The 17,446-nt window shown below is 47.9% G+C and overlaps 1 protein-coding gene across 1 annotated transcript in view; it reads right to left on the reverse strand.

The window, feature by feature from the left end:
• The window catches only part of LOC144718824 (transcription factor HIVEP3-like), a 123,882-nt gene extending 117,560 nt beyond the window's left edge, over window positions 1-6,322 (reverse strand). Inside the window, exon 1 of the mRNA XM_078594380.1 lies at window positions 5,803-6,322. The gene's annotated coding sequence lies outside the window, so the exon portion shown is untranslated. The remainder of the gene's footprint in view (window positions 1-5,802) is intronic.
• Between the last annotated feature and the right edge of the window lie 11,124 nt (window positions 6,323-17,446).

The following is a 17,446-nucleotide window of genomic DNA, read 5'->3' on the forward strand; positions in this document are numbered from 1 at the left end:
CATTATCAGAGTTATGTGTTTTTGTTTGCATTATGACTGCAGGTATTGTGGTCTATGCAAACATGACTCCTTGTAAAAAAGGTGTCAGTTTTGTTGCCAGATAGAAGGGTAAAAAAACAATTATTATATTTTTACTGGCAAATGAGGTTCCAATGGTGAAGGCCACTTTGAGAAGCTCTGGCATATCTTGCCTCTCCTCCGGACCGGTCACCCAGCAGCTCTGCCGTGTTTTCCTAAAAGACTGAGGATCTGTGTGGAGAATGTTTTGAGAATACCGAGGAGCTGAAGGAAGGGAACCTGATTGGGGTAGAGAGAAGTCGTCTCTGGAGGAAATCTGAAAGCTTTGCGAGCGATTTGACAAATCGATTGCGACCATGTTGAGGGTGGCTATGTTGAAAAATAACCTGGTTAGCACTTGTGTATGTACTTTGTGTAAGTATAGTAATGGGTCAGAACTTGTTGTAGCACCTTCGTATTTAGGAAGACACTGTGACGTAACGTGTGGCTTATTTGAGCTTGAAAAAGAAATAATTTAGATTTTGCGAATAGCAATTTGATGATTGTGGGGGAGCAGTGTCGCATTGGTTAGCACATTAAGCTACGATCCTGCTTTGATTTAGAGCTGGCACGTTGGGAGGCTTTCATCTAGCAGTGGATTAACAAATATTACAAATTGGCAATTCTGGCCTTGGAAAGTGGCAGCGCCGAATGAAAGGTACTTTTAAACACTGTGGGGAGAAAACGTAAGCATTGCCGTTGGTTACAAAAGGTAGCAAAAGCAGCAAGATTGTGTAAAACAGGCAGCCTCCATGGTAGCGCCGATTAGATTGACTGGAAACCCAGTTTCATTTCCTTTTCTTAATTATGAGTGAGAGATAATGGCTCGAAAGGCTATCAAACAGGGACTGTCGCAACCATCGTGATGGCTTCGTGCTCATTATTGTTTGTATTATTGTCCCGTGTCATTTTTGTCTCCATTTATTCTCGCCTGTGTCGTGAGCGCAGTTCTTTATTTATTTATTCCCGGATGCACATCTTCTCGTAAAAAACACACACACGCACACCTCGTCGCATCATTAGCCAATGATTGACTACTTTCGTCCCACACGACAAAACGACTGAATGGGAGCACTGCAGCATCAATGGGAACGCGATCTGCATTTCAGCGCCACCCCAACCTAATTACTATTCCTCCGAGGATGGACTCAGGTGCTATTAGCATTTACAAACAAGATATCTCCGCACATACACACAGACAAAACCCGCTCAGCGCTTTTTTTCACTCGTTTCAAGTGTTGCTATTTTTGTAGCTCATTCATTTCCAGCCGCAGAGCCGATCACACCGGTGTCGACGCGCGCGCGCGCGCGCGCACACACACACAACAAAGAGAAAGATCCCCCGTATAGCCTTAACAGGCTGTTGGGGCAAGTGCTTTTAGCGAGCACCTATTTAAGCGGGCATGGCACACGAGGGGGTGGGTGGCCAGCACCACGCCCGGCTGCCTTTGTCTCCCCCATGGTGATGATTACACATCGTACCAGGTACTCATTTCGAGGATGAGTCGACCTAGGAGAGGCCCAAGACTGCACACAAAAAAAGCAAAGACACAGATCCTCCACATAGCCTTAACAGAATGTTGGGGCAAGGGCTAAACTAAGCTAAACGATGTTTTATTTTACCAGGTAAGGTCCACTGAGCTACGTAGCTCTTTTTCAGAAGCGACCTGGGCACAATCAATAGCTCGGCTAATTGGCGTGTGTGGAAAGTTGTAGCAGCCAAAAAAATAAACGTATGTTTTTAAATGTGGAGGAAAAACCCGGAGGATTCGGAGAAAGATCCACGCGACCATGGGGAGAACAGGCACACTTCAAATATACATGCGGTAGAGTCGGGATCGAACCGACGGCCTCCTGTATATCAGGCGAGGTAGTTAACAGCGAGGTGACGTTAGCGAGCACACACACACCACCACAGGCACCCAGACCCACGCACGCACACGCGGCCTCACAAAAGGATTAAAATACCCGGTGGCCTCGGGAGACTGATGACATTTCCGTCAGTCTGTTTAGTTTCTTTAGCTATAATAATTATTATGGAAGCGGTTCTCAACCCTTTGACCTGCAGTGGGGGACAGACAATGGTGACTCATCCCTGCACAGATGTTTCTCTATTGGCCCTCGCCGCCGGTGAATTTTCACTGTGGGCTGTCACCCTTGAATTGGTCATAATACGGGCAAAGGTCACCCACGTACTTCAGAGATATTTATCCCCCTGCAACATAACGAGTGCTTCGGATTATGAGACGCACTTTCCCTTCTTTTTAAAGCGAACGTTGGGGGTGGGGGTGAAGGTTGGCGGGGGGGGCGGGGTCTTATAATACGATAGGTGTGTATGTATCTGTGCGTGTGTGGTGTGACCGGATTTCAATAGATTTCATTGACATCGGACACAATGTTTGGGGTGCGTCTTTACTCCCTGGAGCGTCTTATCATCCGGAGAATGCGTTTGGGACAATGGCTTCTGTTTGTCAATCCACTGCTTGGATCAAGGTCTCATCCCATGCCTTGTGGCCATGGTGGTTGTTTGACCATGTTTGACTTTGGTGGTCAATGTGGGATGGTGAATGAATGAGTGGGTGGAGAGCTCGGACGTCACTCGCCACTGATGTTAGTCGTAGCCGAGATTCGAACCCTGGTTCCAGCTTTGGTTCATAGTCCAGGGCGCTGGCTAACCGATGCACGCAAAGAGTCAAACAGGTACTGCCCGTACTTTAGACGTATGATTGTAACAGTCGCGTCGCTTGCATGGGTTCGGCCCTGGTGCAAGGGAATTACATTCCCCCCCCCCCGCCGCTAATTATTTGCCCTTGAGCCGCGGTGCCGTTGGACCGCCTGCACACTCGATAGCTACCTTGGCAAGTTAGCAACCCTATGTGGTGCTCTTCATACGATCGTCAGGGTTCTTCGAAACGGACAATGTCGCAGCCCTTTTATTACTACACTGCTGGATGAGGGCCTCCTCCTCGGCCAGTCGGGGTGGGGGGGACATTATGGCCTCTCGTTTTTTTTAAAAATTCTAATAATTTAAATTGACCATAGTTTTAAATATTGTATAAAATAACGTGCATTTTAATAATGCATTGAACTAAACACAATTTTTATTAAAGTATTGTTTTCTGTGCGAATAAACAGGGTTTTTTTCCGGAAATATTTTATGGATTTTCATTCTGATTTCCTGGATCATGTCCTGATGATGCTCGACATAGCCTCATGCAAAATCTCACGAATCTAATTGAGATAAACTAAGCTGTGAAAATAGTTTTTTTTTACTTTCCGATGATTGAGCCGAGACAATCATTGACCCGTTGGACGCTTGCACACGACGTGACACTCTAATTTATTCGGCTGTCGGGTGCTGGAGGGTCTTAACGGCACGAACTTGACAAGATCATCCAGTGGACCAACCAAAAAAATCAACTACTGTATGAAACTTTAAACATTAAAAAAGCATAAACCTATTCGCATATTATCTAAATTACAAAAACGACAGAAACGCAACCCTGCAATGCTCTGTATATGAATACCAACAATCTTTAACTCAAATAAACATATAGCGTTTGCACCAATTTGTCAAAACCTAAAAATATAATTTTACAGTGCGTTTACAGCATATACTACGGAACATAACAGTAGCAAACACCAAAATTATTTTTATGAAAGAATGCAACCCGCGTTGTATTAAAAACGCATTGCAATAATCCATGTAATAATAAACCTATACAGTACAATATATGTATTCACGATTATAATGAACACATAAAACATTACATGAACTCATATATACATTATATACTACACGGTGAAATTGTGTGTTTTTTATCCCATCAATTGGGCTTTAACCAATGCTGAGACCTCCACATTAGCGGTGGTCGCTCATTGACCCCCCCCCACACGCACCTATTCATGCTCCTCATCTCTCATTATGTAACAATGGAGGTGCAAGCAGCCCCAGCGACTCAGTCTATGTCACCACGAGCATGGGGTGGCAGAGACGACACAACCCCCCGAGCGAGCCACCCACCCCCCACCTCTTTCCGGAATTTCCACCACCACCATCATTATCACCATCCCCCCCAAGTGGTTTCCAACAGAGAACCGCGAAGGTTGTTTGAGGACATCCGCATCATTTTCACGCGGTGCGCGCGTGTTAACGAGCGTGTTAACGCGCGTGTTGACGCGTGTATAACAATGGTGGGATGGGTAGGTGTCAGGGTAATTCCACGACTCAATCCTTGCCGCATAGCGCGAGTCCAGGTGATGATGGGATTAGGGCTGCTTAGGTGGGGGGCAGCGGGGGGCTGCAGGTAAAGCTGGACTAAGCCCCCCCCCACCCCCCGTATAGCCTTAACAGACTTTTGGGGCAAGTGCTGTTAGCGAGCACCTATGAAGGCCGGCATGGTACACGAGGGGGTGGGTGGCCAGGATTACGCCCGACCGCCTTTGTCTCCCCAATGGCGATGTTTACAGATCGCACCAGGTACTCATCTGAGGCTGAGTCGACCTAGGGCCAGGAGCGGTTCTGATAATTAATCGTCATTGGTGTTGGTGGCCGTGAGCGGGAATCGAACTCGGGTCGCCGGGTCCGTAGCGCAGCGTGCTAACTACTCCGCCACCGCTCTCTCTCTCACACACGTGGACGGGCGTCACGTGTCGCCAAAATGCGTAAAACTCTGAGCTCAATCAATGAGGAGACAAGCTTCACGTCCCCCCCACCTCTCTCTTAACGCACTCGTTCTCCGTTCGAGTGCTTCCTGGTGACCCCGAGCCTGCCATGCATTGGTGCAGTCGTTTGTCAAATTTGCTTGAAAGTGCGCAATTGGAAATGCCCCCACAGCACTGTTAAACGCATCATTATCACCGTCGACATCACCATTAACATCATCGGTTAGTGGACCCACAGTACATGTACAATATGCACAGCCCTAGATGTCGATCTCCTGCCTGACGAGGGCCTCCCTCCACACGCCCGTGCCAGTCGTGGGTGGTGGAGATTCGACGACCAAACGTGCTCAACGCTGGTCGCTCAGGTTCGGTGAAGGCAGTGAGATAGAAACCGCACGGGAAACCCAACAACCCATAGGCATGGGCAATCGTGAAGACTCGCGCATGGCCCCGAACCGCGTCAAGCTGTGGACGTTAAGCGACGAATGCTCTTCGCGCGGACTCTCGAATGGGTCCTGCGTTGCCTTTAGTTTTTTTTTTGGCGCAGACGCTGGATTGAGGCAAACACCTTCGGGGACTGAGCACCTAGCACCGGGGATTGGGCAGGGAACTAGCGATGCGTGCTCTCCGAACAAATGTGCACTTACCTGTCTCGATGCGTCGCCTAAATCACGCGCGCGACGCACTCAACCACTTTCGCATTTGCAGCAAAACGAGGCTGCTTTGCAACAAAAATACAAATTCCCCCACTGCATTTCCGAGAATAAGAATAATTTGCGCGTGTGTGCGTGTGCACGTGTCAAAGGCATACATCCACAAAGTGATTATTTCACACATATATATGTACCGTATTATTGTTGCAATGAGGTCACTGCAGTGAAATACTGGCGCACACGCAAAGCCAGTGGATCGACCAAGCAGCCGACGCCTCTGTAATTACGCGAGTTACAAAAATGTGCATTCGTCGGGCAGAGCGTCATCACTTCCGCGGTGCAATGCACGCGAGCGACGACGGCCCCCGTAGAGAGAGCGAGTCTGCGCGGAGTGAGCGAATGAATGAAAGAAAAACGCTCCACTCACCGAAGCGTGCAACGCGGTTGATGGCTTCACTCACACGCAGGGCTTCAGTGGGTTGAGGTTGCGGTTTTGGGGGGGGGGGGTACCGTGGAGAAGGAGGAGAAGGAGGAGGAGGTGGAGGAGAGGGGGGTGGGTGCATTAAAAGAGGTGTTGTTCACGGGTTTGGTGCCGAGATGAGGATCCGCGCGTGAAGCAGCATCACCTCCTCTTCCTCGTGCCGTCTCTTCAGGCAACAATACACCCACGAGCCCCAGCACCCGCCCCTGCGTGCAAAACGGAGAAGTAGACCCGCTCGTTCAATATGCGATCCGGGACGAATGACGGACGTACGGACGAAGGGGGGAATGAAGGCTGGCAGGGTGGATAGGCGACTTCCTTCCCAGCAGCAGCACCAGCAGCAGCACCGCAATAAGGAGGTAGCCGGAGCATTGGCTGTCAATATATGGCTTCCTCCTCCTTGTGGCGCTGCAAACCTCCAGCATAGATCCGGGCCACACGAGCGAGATGTGCACTGCACTCACTCTCCCCGTGGCTGCTCGCTGCGTTATGTGATCGCGCACGGGAGGGCGGGGGCGTGATGCAGGCATGGGGGGTAGGGTGTAGGAGGGGTGATATGTGTGTGTGCGTGCGTGTGTGATGGAGGAGTGGGAGGGGGTGTGTGTGCGTGCGTGTGTGATAGAGGAGTGGGAGGCGGTGAGTGTGTGTGTGATGTAGGAGTGTGGTGTGGCGAGTGTGTGTGTGATGTATGTGTGTGTGTGCGTGCGCGTTTGATGGAGGAGTGGGAGGGGGTGAGTGTGTGTGTGATGTAGGAGTGTGTGTGGTGAGTGTGTGTGATGTATGTGTGTGTGTGCGCGTGTGACGAAGGAGTGGGAGGGGGTGTGTGTGTGTGCGTGCGTGCGTGATGTAGGAGTGTGTGTGGTGTGTGTGTGTGAGATGGAGGAGTGAGTGTGGTGAGTGTGTGTGTGATGTAGGAGTGGGTGTGGTGAGTGTGTGTGTGATGTATGTGTGTGTGTGCGCGTGTGATGGAGGAGTGGGAGGCGGTGAGTGTGTGTGTGATGTAGGAGTGTGTGTGGTGAGTGTGTGTGTGAGATGGACGAGTGAGTGTGGTGAGTGTGTGTGTGATGTAGGAGTGGGTGTGGTGAGTGTGTGTGTGATGTAGGAGTGTGTGTGGTGAGTGTGTGTGTGATGTAGGAGTGTGGTGTGGCGAGTGTGTGTGTGATGTATGTGTGTGTGTGCGTGCGCGTGTGATGGAGGAGTGGGAGGGGGTGAGTGTGTGTGTGATGCAGGAGTGTGTGTGGTGAGTGTGTGTGTGTGTGAGATGGAGGAGTGAGTGTGGTGAGTGTGTGTGTGATGTAGGAGTGGGTGTGGTGAGTGTGTGTGTGATGTAGGAGTGTGTGTGGTGAGTGTGTGTGTGATGTAGGAGTGTGGTGTGGCGAGTATGTGTGTGATGTAGGAGTGGGAGGCGGTGAGTGTGTGTGTGTGATGTAGGAGTGTGTGTGGTGAGTGTGTGTGTGATGTATGTGTGTGTGTGAGTGGGCGTGTGATGGAGGAGTGGGAGGGGGTGAGTGTGTGTGTGTGTTATGTAGGAGTGTGTGTGGTGTGTGTGTGAGATGGAGGAGTGAGTGTGGTGAGTGTGTGTGTGATGTAGGAGTGGGTGTGGTGAGTGTGTGTGTCATGTATGTGTGTGTGTGTTTGCGCGTGTGATGGAGGAGTGGGAGGCGGTGAGTGTGTGTGTGATGTAGGAGTGGGGTGTGTGTGTGTGCGTGCGTGATGGAGGAGTGGGAGGCGGTGAGTGTGTGTGTGTGTGATGTAGGAGTGTGTGTGGTGTGTGTGTGTATGAGATGGAGGAGTGAGTGTGGTGAGTGTGTGTGTGATGTAGGAGTGTGTGTGGTGAGTGTGTGTGTGATGTAGGAGTGTGTGTGGTGAGTGTAATATTAGAGTTAAAGGTGGTGCGTGGTGTATTCAGGAAGGGGTTTGCTACATGTGCACTGTGTGTATGTGTGCGTGTCTGTGTGATGTATTCAGGAGGGGTTAGATATATGTGGGGAGTGTATGTATGTATGGGTAATGTATTCAGGAGGGGTTAGGTACGTACATGTGGAGCGCACAAATGTGTGTGTCTTTGTACGTGATGTCACAGGCGAGAGCACTTGGGGTCCGTTCACGGTTGGAGCAAACACAAAATTGCGCAGCTGTGCTCAGTTCATTGACCTCTCTGCAAATGACAACATGGCAGTTTCATGTCATTTGTTACATACAGGACACACATTGCCATTGATATCCGTCTCACAGCCTGGGAAGCGAGCAGTGGAAACAGAGGCGATGGCATGGAATGGCATGGGACGACATTAAACGGCATTGTACGAAACGGGACGGAGTTGGATAGGATGGCATGGTACGGGATGAGATGATGCGAGATTGGATGGGATGGCATGAGAGGGATGGCAGAAGGAAAATCTGTGAGCTAGGACATGATGATGGTCGGTGGTTCAACGATAATGACAGTGGTAGCCAAGGGATGGAACGCGTCTGAGAGGACCACCACTGAGGAGACGGATCGATAAGATTAGTTTCGTCTGCAGGTACTCTCTGTATTTTTGCATCACGTAATTGTGTTAGGTGTGTTGAACTTCTTTCGCACTGCACGTAGCCAAGCGTGCTCATCGGCGGCAGTTTAGCGAGGCCTTTATCCAGCAGTGGAATGACCAATGATGGCACCAATGATGACACGATATGGGATGAAATTAGATTTTTTTTTAAAACGTGATGAGAGGAAGGCATCGCATGGCATGGCACTGGGTGGACAATGATGGGAAAGAATGGGAAGGGATGTCAAGGGATGCGATGGGATGTGATTGCCTCTCTCTCTCTCGAGAGAGAGAGAGCGAACGTTTAGAGCGATTGAGACTCGTCCCTGCGTCCGCGCGCGCGCACGCGGCGTTCGGCATTCGCCGCACGTGTCGGCAACCAATCGGAACTGCATCCCAAAAATATAAAATCAATCCGAAAATAAAATAATAAACCGCGGCACCGCTGCGTGCAACCTGGTCACGTCCGCGGCGTTTCATTGACTGAGCCGCTGCGAGAGAGACGTGCCCGAGCGAGCGGGCGGGCGGGCGAGAGTGACGTCAGCGACACGCAGCAACGAACATCGCGCTCCCTCCGACGTCACGAGGAGCAGCTGCTGCGTCTTAAAGGCACACGTCGTGCTCGCCACAGGCATGCTGCTGCTGCTGTTGCTGCAACTGCTTGCTGCTGCTGCACCCAGAGCCGTGGGGTGGCGGTGGAGGAGGAGGGGGCGGGGTGGTGCACAGGAGGCCGTTGTGCCAAGAGCCGAATTTAAAGGCGTAGCCTGAAGGCACGGACGTGCGTTCGTCGTTCAAATCTGAGATCATACAAAAGCCCCCCAAAGCGCAGCGCCTTCTCATTTGAATGTCCCCCTCGTGTGTACGGGGCCAGCTGGGTTCGGCAGCAGAATGAACGGTTCGCAAATGGAGGGTTTGCGAGTTAAAATCTTGATGGAGTTGACTCTCAGCCCATCATCCATCTGGGCTCGACGATACAATCAGTACCACTTTGTGGAGGAATTAATATGGGTTTTTCCTACGGATGTATATATATATGTTGAACTTCTTTCGCACCGTACGCAGCCAACCGTGCTAATTCGAGACTCGTATCCTTCATAAAAAAAAAAACGTGGTTTCCCGTTGGTGATTGCTGTAATTACGAGATGAAAACAGCATCTAATGCTCATTGGTGCAAGACATTACTTTGACGGTACACATATATCGGTGATTTACACAGACGTACTTGCACAGCAGTTGTCAAAACTGTATTTCTGATGATTCTGAGCCCATGCCAGGTGGATGTTTAATTTGTTAGGCTCCCGTTGGTGGCTTGCATACTGCGCTGTGAACCTGATGAACCCAGCACCATTCCTGGCCACCGCAAACACCAGTAGCAGGTGGCATCTGAACCCATCCTGGGGCATTCACGGAAGGCCCCAGGATGACAGGGGCGTGCTGGAGGCCTTCATCCAGCAGTGGATTGACAAACGACCGGATGTTATTGTGCAATTGGTCTGTGTTCAAGTTCAAGTTCATGTATTAGGTATAGCCCTGTGAGCCATTCGGCTCTTGAATCGGGTGCAACCGCAACAAACAAAAAACAAAAACATGAACAAAAAACATCTTAAAGTGAATATGTGACTAAGTGCAAACAGAAAATCCAAGAAAAGACAGAAAAATATTGCAGAAAAAAATCACCGTACACCAACGCTGTGTGCAAAAATCCCAGTGGGATGCAAGCCAAACAACCAACAACAACCACAAGACAACTTAGATTAAGGCCATCAGTCTAACTCTGCACTACAACAAACAAACATGGCTAAACCAATACACTTTTCGAAATCACCAAAATAAAGCCATGAAAGCAATGAAACAGTGATCATAGGAACTGTGACGGAATTTTCACAATAAATGGCATAAACAACATGTACCACCAAAACCCTGCAGCCATAGCTGTGAGTCCGCACTGGAATGATGAGACGTAGCATTAGAAATACATGGGGCCACTTTGAGATAGCCGTCAGCAATGATGCCCTGGATTGACTCGGTGAGGGATGGAACGGTGCGACACGCTGCTGCTGCTGCTGCTGCTGCTGCGAGAGACAGAGAGAAAGAGGTGGAGACACCTCATCCAGAACCATCGTCTCCTAAAGGCAGACGAGGATTAATAGGAATACTAGTTCCTACTTATCTACCCGGAAAAGCCACTTTCGGTTCTAAGACTCTTTGTATGCATGTACGACACGTTTATACTTATGCGATCTAACCCGACAACCTTTATTGTGAATATTATGTTGAACGTCTTTCGCACCGTACGTAGCGAACCGTGCTAATCGTAGGTGCGGTGGAAACAAAACAAACTCAACACAAAAAAGTAGTTCTAAAGAAATTAGTTTGTCGGGAGGGGGGGGGGGGTCCTGATACATTGGGATGTTAGGCCTACACCATATTCTTAGGTTTTTTCCGGTAAAGTCACGTAGGTAAAAAATTAAAATTAATAAAAGTAAAATAAAATAAAAATCACGACGTTTCGGAGGCAACACAAGCTTCCGTCTTCAGGTGGAACCGTCACAGCCACGACAGCTGTATCAAGTAAATGAGAGATTACAAGAGCTACCACTCCGTATATATGTTAATATTAATAAAAAGTGTGCCGTACTTTGCCCTTCCCCTCTTCAACCATTATATATACGGAGTGGTAGCTCTTGTAATCTCTCATTTACTTGATACAGCTGTCGTGGCTGTGACGGTTCTACCTGAAGACGGAAGCTTGTATTGCCTCCGAAACGTCGTGATTTTTATTTTACTTTTATTAATTTTAATTTTTTACCTACGTGACTTTACCGAAAAAAACCTAAGAATATGAATCCTTGCAGTCACGAAAGCTTCAAATCTAGAATTAAGGCCTACACCAGTTACGTTGCATGACGGGTTTTTTTCTAGACTGGAAAACAATCGGGAGGAAATCCACGTGTGGGACAAAGAGGCGGACACACAAGCTCCACACAGAAAGGCGCCCGAGTTCGGAATCGAACCCAGGTGTAGGTAAATACTGGGCGACTCTGCCCTGAAGATGATTACAATTCTTATTGCTACCGCCAGCGGTGCTCTGTAATGTAAATGTGTTTTGTTAGACGGAGCCGTTCGCCCGTCCGCGAGCGCGGTGTGCAATGGGACCCGCATGCGAGTATAATGGCCTTTGGTGCTGCACGCACTGATAACATTGTCCCATGGATTTGTTGTTTTGCGCTGACAGTTATGTGAGTACACTGAGAAAATCCCTTTCACGCTCGCAGCAATATATCGTGTGATCAAGTTCGATTGATTTGCTGAGGATTTTTTTTTTTAATAATAATAATTTGAGTTAAAATATAATTTTACGATAACCGTGTTGCTGCTGAAGATTTCTTAGCCGTCCATGAAGCCCAACATAATTTAATGACATCGTGTTTATACAAGTGCGGATGCAAATTTCGATTAAAAGCTTTCGTGACTGCAGGGATTCATCTTCTTGGTTCTTTCGGTAAAGTCACGTAGAAGGGAAGTAATAAAAGAATAAAAATAAAACATAATAAAATAATTTTGACGACGTTTCAGCCACAACACAAGCAGCCGTCCTCAGGTGAAGATGTTTTATTATTTTATTTTATTACTTCCCTTCTACGTGACTTTACCGAAAGAACCAAGAAGTGCGGATGCGTTGATTGTGTAACGATTAAGGCAAATGGCTATGGTGATATCGGTCGTGCAGTCTGGAATAGAGTTGTTTTGTTGTTAAACACAATGTTTGGTAATGCTTCTGCGTTAGAAGTGGTGGACACGCACAATTAATAAAAAAAAAACCCTCAACACATTCGTCAGTAACATCATGGCCTTAAAAGGGAAAAATATATAGTGGACGACATTTCGGATAGTAGGCCTTCTTCATAGCACAAAAAACCCGATAATGAACGTGTAATCAACCATCCTGAGTAAGTTTCGTAAGATAAACATTGCTGCGTAGTGAAGACAACAGCAGCTGTAGCAAAAACAAACCCTCAATTTGCTAGCTGAGTGAAACATCGATTGCCAAGGTCAGGGGTCGGGCAAGCAAAATAACAAGAAGAGCCATTTTTTTCGAAGTCGGTAAAACCTCAATATTTCAAGCGGCCGCAATGCACTGCGGTGAACACGAGACGGTGGTGGTCTCCTTGATAAATAAAGGCACGAAACAGTCCTTAAAGGGACACATGCGGCTGCGGAGCCGAAGGTTGCCGACCCTTGTACCAAGGTCAATCTAACTTCAAGTCCAATGTTTGTTTTACCCCTGAGAATATATCATTTTACACAAGTACAGTCGTATAGTATGCTGCAAATATGTCAATGTAAGCTTAAACTTGACCAGCGTGGTGAAGTATGGTCAAACAATACCCGAGGGGGGCATGGCACGGATATACATTCACGCCGTATTAGATTAACAAAGGGCTGTGAAATCTAAATGAATACAAATTATTGATGTTGAATGTGAGTGAACAGATAACTCAATAACTCTATATTACACTTGTCATACATGCTACAAATCTGTTAAAAAATAGAGGCTCCCTAATTGAATACAAACTTGGCATTGGCTGACACATCATATGACCACATATCTGGGTCACTGCCAACTGTTATGGATTCTGTGCCAAATAAGTGATGGAATGAAAATGCACTGCAAAGTGTACATGCGTGTTTCAATCATATCAGAGGGAGCAGTGGGTGGCACGGTGGTTAACGCATCACTGCTCTTAGAATCCGACCGGTTTGGATTTCGATTAGAGGCGAACACCGATCAGCGCCCTAACGGCCCACGAGGGGGTGGGTTGCCAGTCCCACGCCCGACCGCTTTTTTCTCCCGAATGGCGATGTATACACACCGCACCAGTTGCTCATTTGAAACTGGGTCGACCAGTGGTGATCGTCACTCGTGTTGGCCGAATCGAATCCGGCTGGCCTGGTACACAAGCGAAGCGCGCTAACGACTGCACCACCGATCACCCACACACAGAACACACAGACGCACACGTTGGTATGCGTGTGTGTGTGTGTGAAGAGCAATTCAAACAACACCGCAAGGAACAATGAACAAGTACAACACAGGCAGGGGCGGCGAGCTACAGATCTCTGGTCACGCATTCAGTATGAGCGGTTGTTCTACCCCCCCCCGCCCGCACCACTCGAGGTCGGCAATTCATCAATGAGCAGGAGCAGAGCATCCCGTCGTACCTCTTGTATTAATCGCACCTTCCCCTGTCACTTGCGGTCGCTTAGCTATAACAATGCACGTGTGCATCCGTCTCACGGCAGTCGTAACGGCGACGCGGTTTTGTCGGCGCGGTTGTGAGTACGGACATTGTCTCTTTGTCAAGAGTCGTCTGCGGAGTCCAGGATTATCTCGAACTGCGTGATCCACGGACCGAATTGTGGCCCGAGAAGGCTTCTGCAGCGGCCTGTTGAGATGTCACCCGCTAACAGATACAGATCGATGCAGAAGAAAGCGGTATAAACAGGAGATCAGAGAGCTCTCGACAAGATGTGCAGATTAGTGAGGTGAAAGAGAGAAAAACTAGAGACAGGTGAGAGATCTGGAGATGGATGAGTGGTACAGATTAGTGGTCACACGAACGACGTTGCAATGACTTGGTGACGCATTCATTTTATTGTGCGGATCGCTCATAACAATAGCTGCGGGTCTATGTTGTGGGCTTTATATTTGAATCAAACTACAGTAGTTAATTGGTGCTACCACGATATGTATATTTTTATGAAGGGTTTCCATTGCATGGTCAGTGAGCCATTGACCCCCAAAACATGGCTTATCCGTTACCACCCAGGGTGGCAAAGACCCATCGTAATATAACACTATGTAACACAATTTTTGCTCCTGGATACTAAGTGTTATTTTTATTGTTTATGGCTATTATTCCCCACAAACCTTGTATTTATGACCAGGACTTGATGCGAAGGAATAACACAGATGCACACGTTTTCTCATTGAAAATAGGTACATTTCAAGATATCACTGTCCTGGCCACAAAAGCAAAGTTTGTGGGGAATAATAGGCATTTTCTGTACTTTTGAGGCATAAGCAATTAGGAAATAACACTTACTACCCAGGACGAAATGTTTTTGTTACACTGTAATCAAAACAATTTCTGTCCTCGATCACACATACATGCTTCCCACATACCGCTCGTCCACGATGCTATTCTCCGTGGCCGCGAATCGAACACGGCTTGTCGGGTTTCGTAGCGAAGTGCGTTACCCACAATAAACCTCCGCATTTGCCAATGACGCCGTGGCCTTAAGGGAAGAATACAGTCTATAATAGGCGACCTTTTGTGGAATGGAGCCCTCCCTATTCGTAGCACGTAAATGGAGAGTCCAGGGAGACTGCACTTAACACCAGCGGGGCTAACCATGCTAGTTAACAACAGGAGTGTTTACTCAGGAAACAATGAGCGTCGTGCCAAGGCTGAAGTGAGAACTCCATAATTAGTCGTCTAAACAGGGAGTGGTGTTGGCGCGCGCCTGTGATCCAGCACTGTGGCAGTCGGCTTTGCGCTGGTGGGTCACACAAATGCTGTGTTGACTCGCTGCCCGCGAGCGATGAGGAGCCTGGCTCGCCGGGAGAAGGCAGTGCAGCGAGTTGACGAATCGCCATCTGTTTCCATCTGTACGGGGATGAACTGTTGCCCCCGTCGCGCAAGGCGTGTGGTTTTTCTTCGGGTGCTTCATTGTCTGAAAACATCTCAAAATAAAATAAAATGAAGGACCCTCCTGAAAAAGAGTCCTACGACTCAGTGTGGCTTCCTGGGTAAATCGACAAATCATTATCATGATTATCTCAGCCACAGTACCCTTGAAGACATGGCAATGCCACTATTAGCCTTATCCGCAATGGATTCAGTTGGAATGCAAATTTGTGACCGTGTGCCCCTAACACGGGAGTCGGCAACCAAAGTACCAAGAGGAGCATCCCCCCCCCCGAATTCGGTACACAACTCAATATCCCCACATCCGCAATGCGTGCGGATGCAATGATGATGTTCATTACATCACGAAGCAGGAGCCGCAGATTGCCGCCCCCTGCTCTAACAACATCGTGTTGTTTAACAAAAAAAACGCAAAACGTGTGCAGGACTTGTTCTTCGTTATCTTCATCTTCAAAGTTGAAAGGTGGGGAGGGGAGTAGGAGGTTTTGTTGATGTCTCCCAGTGAGCGTTCGGGAACTGGATAATTAACACTTGCACAAGTTGGCTCACGTCTGCGGACAGCACGGGTCCCTGTTATGCTGGCGTAGATTATTAGGATGTGGATGGCGTGCGAAGTTAATGTGTGCGCGTTCCATGTGTCTCAGCATGGGGTGAGCGTGAGTTCAGACGGGTTTGTCCCGTGCTCCGAGGACGAGCGAGGCAGGACGCGCGCGAATTCACGCTTTTCGCGTGCTGAAAGGATTAATTGATAACGGTGATCGATTAATGCGCGTTATTTATTTAGCCGCAGCTTTATTTTTGTGTTTGTTAGTAATAGATTCATAGGCAGAGGGGTAAGTAGGGCAGCGCCGGGTGTCCGGGCCTCCACACTGCCGGCCCAGCGTCACGCGGTGACTCCGGGCGATAACGACGATGATGATGGTGACGACGATGATGATGATGATGATGGTGGTGGTGGTGTCATCGATTCCAAACCAACTTGCCCCCAGCTTAGGCACCACGACATTATGTGTGCATCTATTTATACAAATAATATGTAACTTGTACAGGGTGTTCCAGATGTCTCGCGAGCCCCCAATTAATCGACCCCCAACATTTGTTTCCTTTGCATATTAATTTCTCTTTTAAGTTAACCTTACATTAGAAAAAGGAAAGTTTTTAGAGAATTAAATTGTGGTCACAAGACATCTGGACTACCCTGTAAAAGATCAATCGTTTCTATAAAATTAATAATCGATAGATTCGTCTATTATTTCAAGGTGTGGGTGGTAGCCGTTCGATTCCGGTTGGGGCCTGTGGCGCGCACACACCGCTGGATCACGCAGACAACAACGTTGGCTTTGAGATGGTTCCAGCACGCTGCGCTTGCGTTGGTAACTGGGGGAAGGCAGTCCAGTAAGCGGGACTGTGACAGGTCTCTCTGCGTTATCTCCTTTGATGGATGTATTATTATTATTTTACAAAAAAACAAACGAATCATCGTTGCCGTTGTGTGACAACAAGCAAAAACATACATGAGCAGATAAGATTCCTCCTTCCCATATTTGTCCTTCCACTTAAATGTTTATTTTTTACATTTTTTTACACATCCCATCAGTTATCCAGTAGGTTCCTCCCACAAGCCGGGGGGGAGGGGGGGTGGGATAGAATAGCACGGCTTTCACCGACTCGCACTGACCAGCGTGGTGAAGTATGGTCAAACAACCCGATGACCGACAGAGCATGAAGAGTCTAATATTGGATTGACAAATAACTAAAAATAAGAATAGCTGAACACGTAACAGGAAAAATTGCCTTCATGAATATAAAGCAGTCTGAAATAATGTGAATAATAATGAAAATATTTTACGAAGCCTCAGTGAGTCCCAATACTCTTTTTCAGGAGGCTTCTACTGTAATATGTTTGGCCAACTCCAATCGTGAGTGTGTGGCTTCATGTGAGAGACTCAATAATTAATTTCTGTAGCTCCATCTGTTGACCACCTTGCAGCCAGCGACAACTCCACAACACCTTGGTGACAAGCAGTCTCCCATTTAAGTGCTGTACTAATCGGGCCTTACCCTGGCATTGAAAATTCAACATCTTTTCAGAATCAGAATCTTTATTCAGACCGGAGGAATCCCATAAACTGTGAAAGTCTTTTTTTACAGATATCCAATAAGGGCGGATCAGCAAGTTACAACAGTAATTAATACAACAAAACGATAGCAGTGCAAAAAAAAGAGATAAGCAAGTCAATAAATTCTAAATAAATTAGCAATACGTTAACTATGTAAGTCCGATTTGAAATGCCAACAAAAAGTGCAGTCCTCGGGCAAAGTAAAAAAGCAAAGCCAGGGACATCC

This window comes from Lampetra planeri, chromosome 5 (assembly GCF_965212315.1).
Source record: "Lampetra planeri chromosome 5, kcLamPlan1.2.h2, whole genome shotgun sequence".
Taxonomy (NCBI): Eukaryota; Metazoa; Chordata; class Hyperoartia; order Petromyzontiformes; family Petromyzontidae; genus Lampetra; species Lampetra planeri.